This window comes from Salvia splendens, chromosome 3 (assembly GCF_004379255.2).
Source record: "Salvia splendens isolate huo1 chromosome 3, SspV2, whole genome shotgun sequence".
In the NCBI taxonomy this organism is placed as follows: domain Eukaryota; kingdom Viridiplantae; phylum Streptophyta; class Magnoliopsida; order Lamiales; family Lamiaceae; genus Salvia; species Salvia splendens.
Genome location: NC_056034.1, coordinates 36,144,691 through 36,153,385, shown reverse-complemented (window position 1 = coordinate 36,153,385; position 8,695 = coordinate 36,144,691). Strand labels below are relative to the sequence as shown.

The 8,695-nt window shown below is 41.9% G+C and overlaps 1 pseudogene; it reads left to right on the top strand.

The window, feature by feature from the left end:
• The first annotated feature begins 1,159 nt into the window (after nucleotides 1-1,159).
• Nucleotides 1,160-7,866, top strand: LOC121796931 (annotated as a pseudogene).
• The last annotated feature ends 829 nt before the right edge of the window (nucleotides 7,867-8,695 follow it).

Here is an 8,695-nt window from a genome sequence, read left to right as displayed (position 1 = left end):
AGGAAATATATTTTCCCATAATACTTATTTTTGTTTCACGAGACAAAAAAAAAGTAGTCCGCGCAGGTAGCTGATTGTAAAATTGAATATATCATGCATTGTTGTTAAATTTGTTTGTTTCTTTTTTTTTAAAAAAATTTTCAGCAGGGACTTTATTACGTAATTAGTACTGAGTTTTGAACAAAATCGTGATGCTGATAATGTGCTTAATGATTTTTCAGTTATTATTCAATACTATAAACTATAAAACTAATCTTTGGATAATAGGGCTTGCATATTTGTGGTTCCTAAGATTTTATTAGCATGAATAAATTCTAAACATATATATGGAGCAATTCCATTTTTCAACTTTTTGTTTAAATGATATTTTTGTCTATTAAGGAGCTGTTCGATTTATAAAATTATATCCATTGATTAAATATGCATTATCATGTTTGGTTCTTGAGATTGAATCTCACAATTTATTCCTAACATCTCCAACTAAAATAATCCTACAATTTAATCATAGATTATATTTTAATAATATTTTATCTAGAAAAGCGAACACCATCTAACTAGGTTCTAAACATTCTGCTTTTCTAACATCTTATTCCTAACATCTCCAACTAAAATAATCCTACAATGTAAATTAGTTTGCTCCAACTCCAATTGTAATCAGGCCCGTCCCTTGGCCCGTGCGGCCAGTGCGACCGCACAGGGCCCCCAATTTTCAGAGGCCTCTGAAATATTTCAGCCCATATACATGTATTCCTATTTTTTCAGCCCCAACAAAGCTATTTCTCTTGTATAGCAACGCTCAGGCCTTTTTCTAGCACCGTGACTCCAATTCTGATCCGTTTCTTTTCCCGATCGTAGACTTGGGAGCCGCCTGTTCGTGTTCGGTGTTCCTCATCGACAAACGCCGCAACAGGGACCAGCTCACCAGAGCCATCGTTGATCGCTTCTGCAGCGCCTGCCATCGTCGGCCATTGCGATTGGGAGCAGCGCAAACGCATCAATTTGTCTTTTTTTCTATAGTATATTTCTTTAAAATGCATTGTCTTTTTTTCTTTAATTATCATATAGCTTTAAAATGCATTGTCTTTTTTTCTATAGTGGTAGGCCTCATTTTAGATTTTTGCACAGGGCTTCTGATTTTGTCGGGACGACCCTGATTGTAATGTATTGCAATTTGCAGATGAGTATCATGCGCCTGTGCGCGACGGTGAAGCTGCCACGTCACCTCAAGGAGAAGGTGGTGGTGGTGGTGGTGGTTGGTGCCACCGGCACCGGCAAATCACGGCTCTCCATCAACCTAGCCACCCACTTCGGCGGCGAGGTAATCAACTCTGGACAAAATCCAGGCGTACAAGGGCCTCCACGTCATCACCAACAAGGTCGCCATCGTTGACTGCCGCGGAGTCCCCCACCACCTCCTTGACTTCGTCCACCCCGAAGCTGACTTCACCGCAGACGACTTCGTCCGCCACGCCTCCTGTTAGAAGTATCAGGATTGAAGAGATGCATGAGGTTGAAGATGTGCATGAAGAACATGGCAATGCTAGTACTGACATGGTTTCATGCACAACTGGAAAGAAGAGTGCACGAGTTGGAGTTCAAGGTGTGAGCATTGGATCAGTGCCACTGCCAGCTGCAGCTCATAGCTCAAGGGACCACCTTCGTACGTTTAAAGAGGTGTTGATGCAAGGATTAAAGTAGACATCAGTTTGTTAGCATTACTCTTCTTAATGGTTGTTTAGTTTAGTAATCAGAATATGGAATCTAGATTGTTCCATACACATGTATATAATGCTACTTTGTATCATTCATGATTTAATCAATGAAATAGTAGCATTCAATCCCCATTCTGTTTCTGGCTATAAGTGCTCTTGCTTTCATAGTTATGCTTTTGTGTTGTTCTTTTCATGGTATCAGAACAAGATCTCTTTGATCTTTTCTCTATACTACTTTTCTTCTCTTTTTGTTTGTTTACAAGAAATGGCAAGCTCCAACTCATCGCTTGGAGGTGCTGCTCAGAGTCAAGGAACTCAGCCCCTTTATACACAACTGCCCCCAATTTCAGTGAAGTTGACTGATGCAAACTTCCTGATGTGGCAACAGCAAGTGGATGTCACTGCCTATGGATATGGGCTAGAAGGCTACCTAAATGGTGAGAAGAAACCTCCACCTCAGACAATTTTCATTGTAGAATGAGAAGGGGGATCTATTACTACAAATGAAGACTTCATTTCATGGAAGAGGCAGGATAGGAAAGTAGCAGCTTGGCTGCTCTCTTCTCTCTCAGAAGGAGCTCTAGGTCTGGTTGTAGGGCTGAGGTGCGAGGGACATCTGGAGTGCCCTTGAAACCAATTTTGCCAGCAGATCTACTGCAAAGATAATGCAGTATAGGCAACAGATGCAAAATCAAAAGAAAGACTCACTAACTAACTATGAGTGAGTACATTGGAAAAATGAAAAGCTATTTTTATCTACTAGGATCAGTGGGTTGCAGAGTATCAGAAGATGAGCAAGTCATGCACATTCTTGGAGGACTTGGACAAGAGTATGATCCTGCAGTGTGTGCTATAAGCTCAAGGTCAGATTCATGGAGTTTGGGAGATGCTACTGCTTTTCTACTCACTTTTGAATCAAGAATGGAGACTATGAGGTCTCATTCCTCCAGCCCAGAAGGCTCACAGGCTGTGCTGAACTTGATGCAGCAGTCAAATTAGAAAAGAGATTTCAACCCATACAACTCTAGATTTGATCCAGGAAATGGAAGAGGAGGATCAAGAAATCAGGGAGGAGGGAAGAGGTGGAAGAGGCTTTGGCAGAGGAAACAACAAAGTGGTGTGCCAATTGTGTGATAAGCCAGGACATACTGCAGCCAAATGTTGGCACAGATTTGAGCAAAACTATGCTCCTCCACAATCACAGCCTCAGTTCAGAGGGAGTGCTCCAAATCAGCATCAAGGATTCTTTAATCCCTCAGCACACCTTGTCCACACAATTACAACAAGACCTCCTCCATCTCCGAATTCTGCTGCAACCTCAGAATTTGGTTTTGAATATAGTGCATCAACTAGCTGGTATTCAGACTCTGGGGCCACTCATCATGTCTCTGGGGATTTGAGCAATCTCAACACTAGCTCAGAATACACTGGAGGTAAGAGTCTCTTACTTGGAAATGGTTCTGCAGTAGTTATTTCCAATATTGGAGAATCAGAATTGAAACCTCACTCTAGTTTTTCCAGAAAGCTTACATTAAAGAACCTCCTACATGTACCTAGCATAACCAAAAACCTTCTCAGTGTATCAAAGTTTGCTAGAGATAACTTTGTCTTCTTTGAGTTTCATCCTGACTTTTGTTTTGTCAAGGATCTGGGAACTCGGGAAATCGTGCTCAAGGGAACTTTTGACTAGGGATTGTACCACTTCCTAGTAGACCATTCACCAATCAAGAGAAGCTCTAGCTCCACCATCTCCTTTCTTGCTCCATTCAATCAAGGCAGCCTAGCCATACACTCTGTTAGCTCAGCCATTCCAACGGCTAGTGGTAGTTCAAGCCATGATGTTAGTCTTGATTTAGCCTTATGGGATAATAGACTAGGACACCCTACTCTAGACATTGTCAAAAGTGTTCTCAAGAGCTGTAACATCTCTTTTAATTCAATGAATGATTCTCAACTTTGTCACTCTTGTTGCATATCTAAGGCTCATAGACTGTCATATAATGCCTCTGAATCTGTTGTCTATTCCCCGCTTGAGCTTATACATAGTGATATCTGAGGTCTATCTCCAGCTGTTTCAAGAAATGGTTACATATATTATGTCTCCTTTGTGGATCATTTTACAAGGTTTACATTGATATATTTGTTAATGAACAAGAGTGATGTTGCTGAGGTTTTTAATCTTTTCAAATCATTATCATAGAATCTTTTACAAACAAAGATTAAGTGCTTTCAGTCTGACTGGGGAGGGGAGTTTCAAAGCTTAATTTCATTTCTCAAGGAGAATGGTATATCTCACAGGATCTCATGTCCATATACTCCTCAACAAAATGGTTTGGCAGAAAGGAGACATAGGCATATAGTGGAGACTGGACTTACTCTCTTAGCTCAATCTTCACTTCCAAATCAATTATGGGATGATGCTTTTGTGTCTGCTGTGTTTCTGATCAATAGGATGCCATCCAAGATCATTGATAATGTCTCCCCATTTCTGAAATTGTATTCCAGGAGACCTGATTACTCAGCCTTTGAGAGTTTTTGGATGCTTGTGTGATCCTCTGATCAGGCCATACAATAAGCATAAGTTGGAAAGCAGGCCTGTGAAGTCAGTATTTTTGGGATACAGTGGATCTCATAAGGGATACAAGGCTCTTCTTCCAGATGGAAGAGTAATAGTATCTAGAGATGTTGTTTTTGATGAGCAAGTCTTTCCTTATCCATCACTTTTCCCTTCTGATATCACAGACAACTCTTTTTTCTCTCCACCAGTTTAATTCCATCAGCTCAAACTGATGTATTCACTGTCATTCCTCCATCTCCACCTGCTCCTGTTGCTCACTCTGATGATTTTTCTCAGTATTCTCCTCCTCATAATTCCTTTCCTGACATAAATACTCAACACTCACCCGCTGCCTCTGACTCAGTCTCTATTGCTCAATCTTCTGCTGATATTCCTAAAGCTCTTTTGATGATTGATCATGCTTCTAGTAGACATCATATGACCACAAGGTCCAAATCAGGGATTTTTAAGCCCAAACTTTATAATCTCCTTCTTTCTTCACACTCAACTCGTAAATCTGCTCTTGAAGCACTGCTCATACCAGCTTGGAAGGCAGCTATGCATGCTGAATTTGTTGCTCTCCTTAAGAATAAGACTTGGATCTTGACTATTCTGCCTCCTGGCATAAATCTTGTGGGATGCACCTGGATATTCAAGCTGAAGCTCCATCTGTCTGGGGAAATTGCTAGACATAAAGCTAGACTTGTTGCACAAGGTTTTTCACAGCAGCCTGATTTTGACTTCAGTGAGACTTTTAGTCCGGTAGTAAAGCCTGCAACTATCAGATTAATCCTCACCATTGCTGTGACTTTTGGCTGGGAAATCACTCATCTGGATGTGAACAATGCTTTTCTCAATGGAGAGTTGAAAGAGGACATATTTTATGAAGCAGCCTCTAGGCTTTGAACAGGGAGGTCCTCACCTGGTTTGCAAGTTAAATAAAGCCATCTATGGGCTCAAGCAGGTTTTTAGAGCTTGGTTCTTCACCATACACTCAGTCCTCATTTCCCTTGGCTTCATTCAGTCTAAGGCAGATGCCTCCATGTTCATCAGAAAGACAGGTCTTGAAGCCATTTATCTCTTAATCTATGTGGATGATATGCTCATCACAGGTAATTGTCCTACTGCAATTAAGAGAGTCATTAGTCAGCTAAATGCTCATTTCTCTCTTAAAAATCTTGGTGTGGTCAGTCTTTTTCTGGGAGTAGAGGTTGTTAAAACTCCTCATGGACTTCATTTGTGCCAATCATCTTACATCAGGTATCTTTTGAAAAAGGCTAATATGACTGGTGCAAAAGGCTGTCCTACTCCTATGGTTTCTAGTTGTGACCTTAGCAAGAATATTAGTGCACCACTCTCTGATACTAGACTCTACAGAAGCATTGTGGGTGCTCTTCAATATGCTGCTATTACCAGACTAGACATTAACTATTCTGTCAACAAGGTGAGCCAATACAGGGCCTCACCACTTGATACTCACTGGAGAGCAGTGAAACGCATTTTGAGATATCTATCAGGTACCTTGGATTTTGGGATTCAAATTCATTCCTCAAATGGTGTTCTATCTGCATTTTCTGATTCAGATTGGGCATCAGACATAGATGATACAAGGTCTACAACTAGCTTCTGTACTTATTTTAGTAAAAGTCTTATTTCCTGGTGTGTGATGAAGTAAACGGTTGTAGCTCCCTTTAGTACAGAGCCTGAGTACAGAAGCTTAGCTCATGCTGCAGCTGAGGTAGCTTGGCTCAATTCCACACTTAATGAGTTAAAGCTACCAACTAAATCTGCTCCTGTGATCTGGGTAGATAATTTAAGTGCTATAGCTCTTTCTTCTAACCCTGTGTTACATGCACGAACCAAGCATATTGAGCTAGATATTCACTTTGTAAGGGATAAGGTGCTTAGTAATGATCTTGAGCTTCGGCTTGTTCCTACTCAAGATCAAGTGGCTGATATCTTCACCAAGCCTCTGGGCCAACAACCTTTCATGAAGCTCAGAAACAGACTTGGTGTAGTTTCTCTAGCCTCACTCAGGTTGATGGGGATGTTAGAAGTATCAAGATTGAAGAGATGCATGAGGTTGAAGATGTGCATGAAGAACATGGCAATGCTAGTGCTGACATGGTTTCATGCACAGCTGGAAAGAAGAGTGCATGAGTTGGAGTTCAAGGTGTGAGCATTGGATCAATGTCACTGCCAGCTGCAGCTCATAGCTCAAGGGATCACCTTCGTACGTTTAAAGAGGTGTTGATGTAAGGATTAAAGTAGACAGCAGTTTGTTAGCATTAGTCTTCTTAATGGTTGTTTAGTTTAGTAATCATAACAGAATATGGAATCTAGATTGTTCCATACACATGTATATAATGCTACTTTGTGTCATTCATGCTTTAATCAATGAAATAGTAGCATTCAATCCCCATTCTGTTTCTGGCTATAAGTGTTCTTGCTTTCATAGTTATGCTTTTGTGTTGTTCTTTTCACCTCCGTCGCAGCCGCGGCCATCACCCGCCGCGGCCGGCTCCCGATCGTCGCCGGTGGGTCGGTCTCGTTCGTCAAGGCTCTCGCCGCGGATTGTGCTGGCGTGTACGACTTACGGTTTGTTTGGGTCAACGTGGCGATGCGTGTGCTGCACGCGGCGCTGACGAGGAGGGTGGACGAGATGGTGGAGGGAGGTTTGGTGAAGGAAGCGCGGGGGTTCTACGATCCCAGCGGCGACTACAGCCGCGGGATACAACGGGCGGTGGGGGTGCCAGAGATGCATGAGTGTTTTAGGAAGGAAAGCATGCTCGAGCTCGACCGCGAGAGGAGAGCGAAACTTCTTAAGGTGGCTGAAGATGTGTTTGCTCAAGTCAGCCGAGCCCAACAGTTGGTCAAAATTGAGAAGGAAGGGTTTAAAAGCCAATTTAAATCTGGACCGTTGGATAGATAGTTGATGGATTGAATTGTAACCGTTTGATCAATTAGTTAGTTGATTGTTTTTCCCCTTTTCCTTTTAGCCGAGAAATTAGGGCTTATGTTCTTTGTAATTCAATTTCGATCTCTCTAAGCTCAATAAAGATTTCTCTCAAATCAAAAACATCCTTCTTTTGCAATTCTTGATTCCAAATTTGTTTACAGTGGCGATTGATGAGATCAAAGCGAATACTCACAAGTTGGCGTGTCGTCAAATTGAGAAGATTGTGAGGCTGCCGGAGGATTTGGGGGTGGAGCTGCTCCGTCATGGTGCAACCGCAGTGTTTGAGGCCGCAGGGGAATGGGAGAAAGTGGTGTTTGGGCCTTGCACGAGGGCTTTAAGTCGTTTCCTTTCGAGAAATATCATATGGTGAAAATCTTCTCGATATACAAAATTAACCTACAGTACTCCAACTTTCCTAAGCAAAAAAAAAAGAAATTGATATACAAGAATAAAAACTATAGTATACTCATAAATAAATAAATAAAAGCATATGATAGATGAAAGTCCTGTGTTTTTTATTTTTTAAATGCATTATTTACATCCACTATCGTCTCTAGTCCGACATGGAGAGGGGTGTATACCTACCCGACGATGGTGCTAGAAGCAATCACATACTATCATCTCTACATTTGACATGATCGAACAATGACAGTGATAGGATTTAAGGTCCTATCGTTGATTGTATGCAATGTGTTCGATGAATTTCCCCAGTGGAGGTGCTGGGAGTTTTGTGCAGAGAACTAGGGATGAGACAATAGGCAATTTGTATTACTTATTTCTCAAGACTCGATCTACGGGAATTCTATAATATATAGAATTCCCCCTGCTTGATTCGGACTTACGATTCGGGAAAGAATCAAAAGAAAACCCGAAAAGATTTGACTCTATCTATCTAAGCAAAAATAACGATAATTAAGGAAACCAAATAATATCTCTCAAAATAAAGGAAAGCGAATAAAATCTTGATGATCATCTTGATACGTAATCTTTGTACTTGCTGGGTCGAGACGCATTGCGCTTGGGTTGTTCTCGTCTTGGTTGGGCTGACTTCTTCACGGTTCTGGGCTTGGGCTGTTGGGTTTGGTCCTTGCGAGTTGGTGCGGATTCATCCTCGGCGGTCTGATCCTCTTCCTCCGTTGGCGAGTTCCTATCAACTCCCCCATCGACGAAAGCCACCTTGTCCTCAAGGTGAAGATCAGGAAAGTGAGTCTTCAAAAGAGATGATGATTCCCACGTCGGTGCAGCGCCAGCGTCAGATGACCACCTCACCAACCATTGCTCTTGCGGAACGCCGCCCACAAGCACCGTACGCGAAGCCGCCTCCCCTATTGGAGAATCACATGGGTTGCTACAGTGAAAGGCAGTCGGAAGGTCCATTGTGGCCGAAATAAACGGCACAAACTTCTTCAAAAGTGAGACGTGAAAAACATTATGAATTCTGCTATCTGCTGGTAACAAAAGGCGATA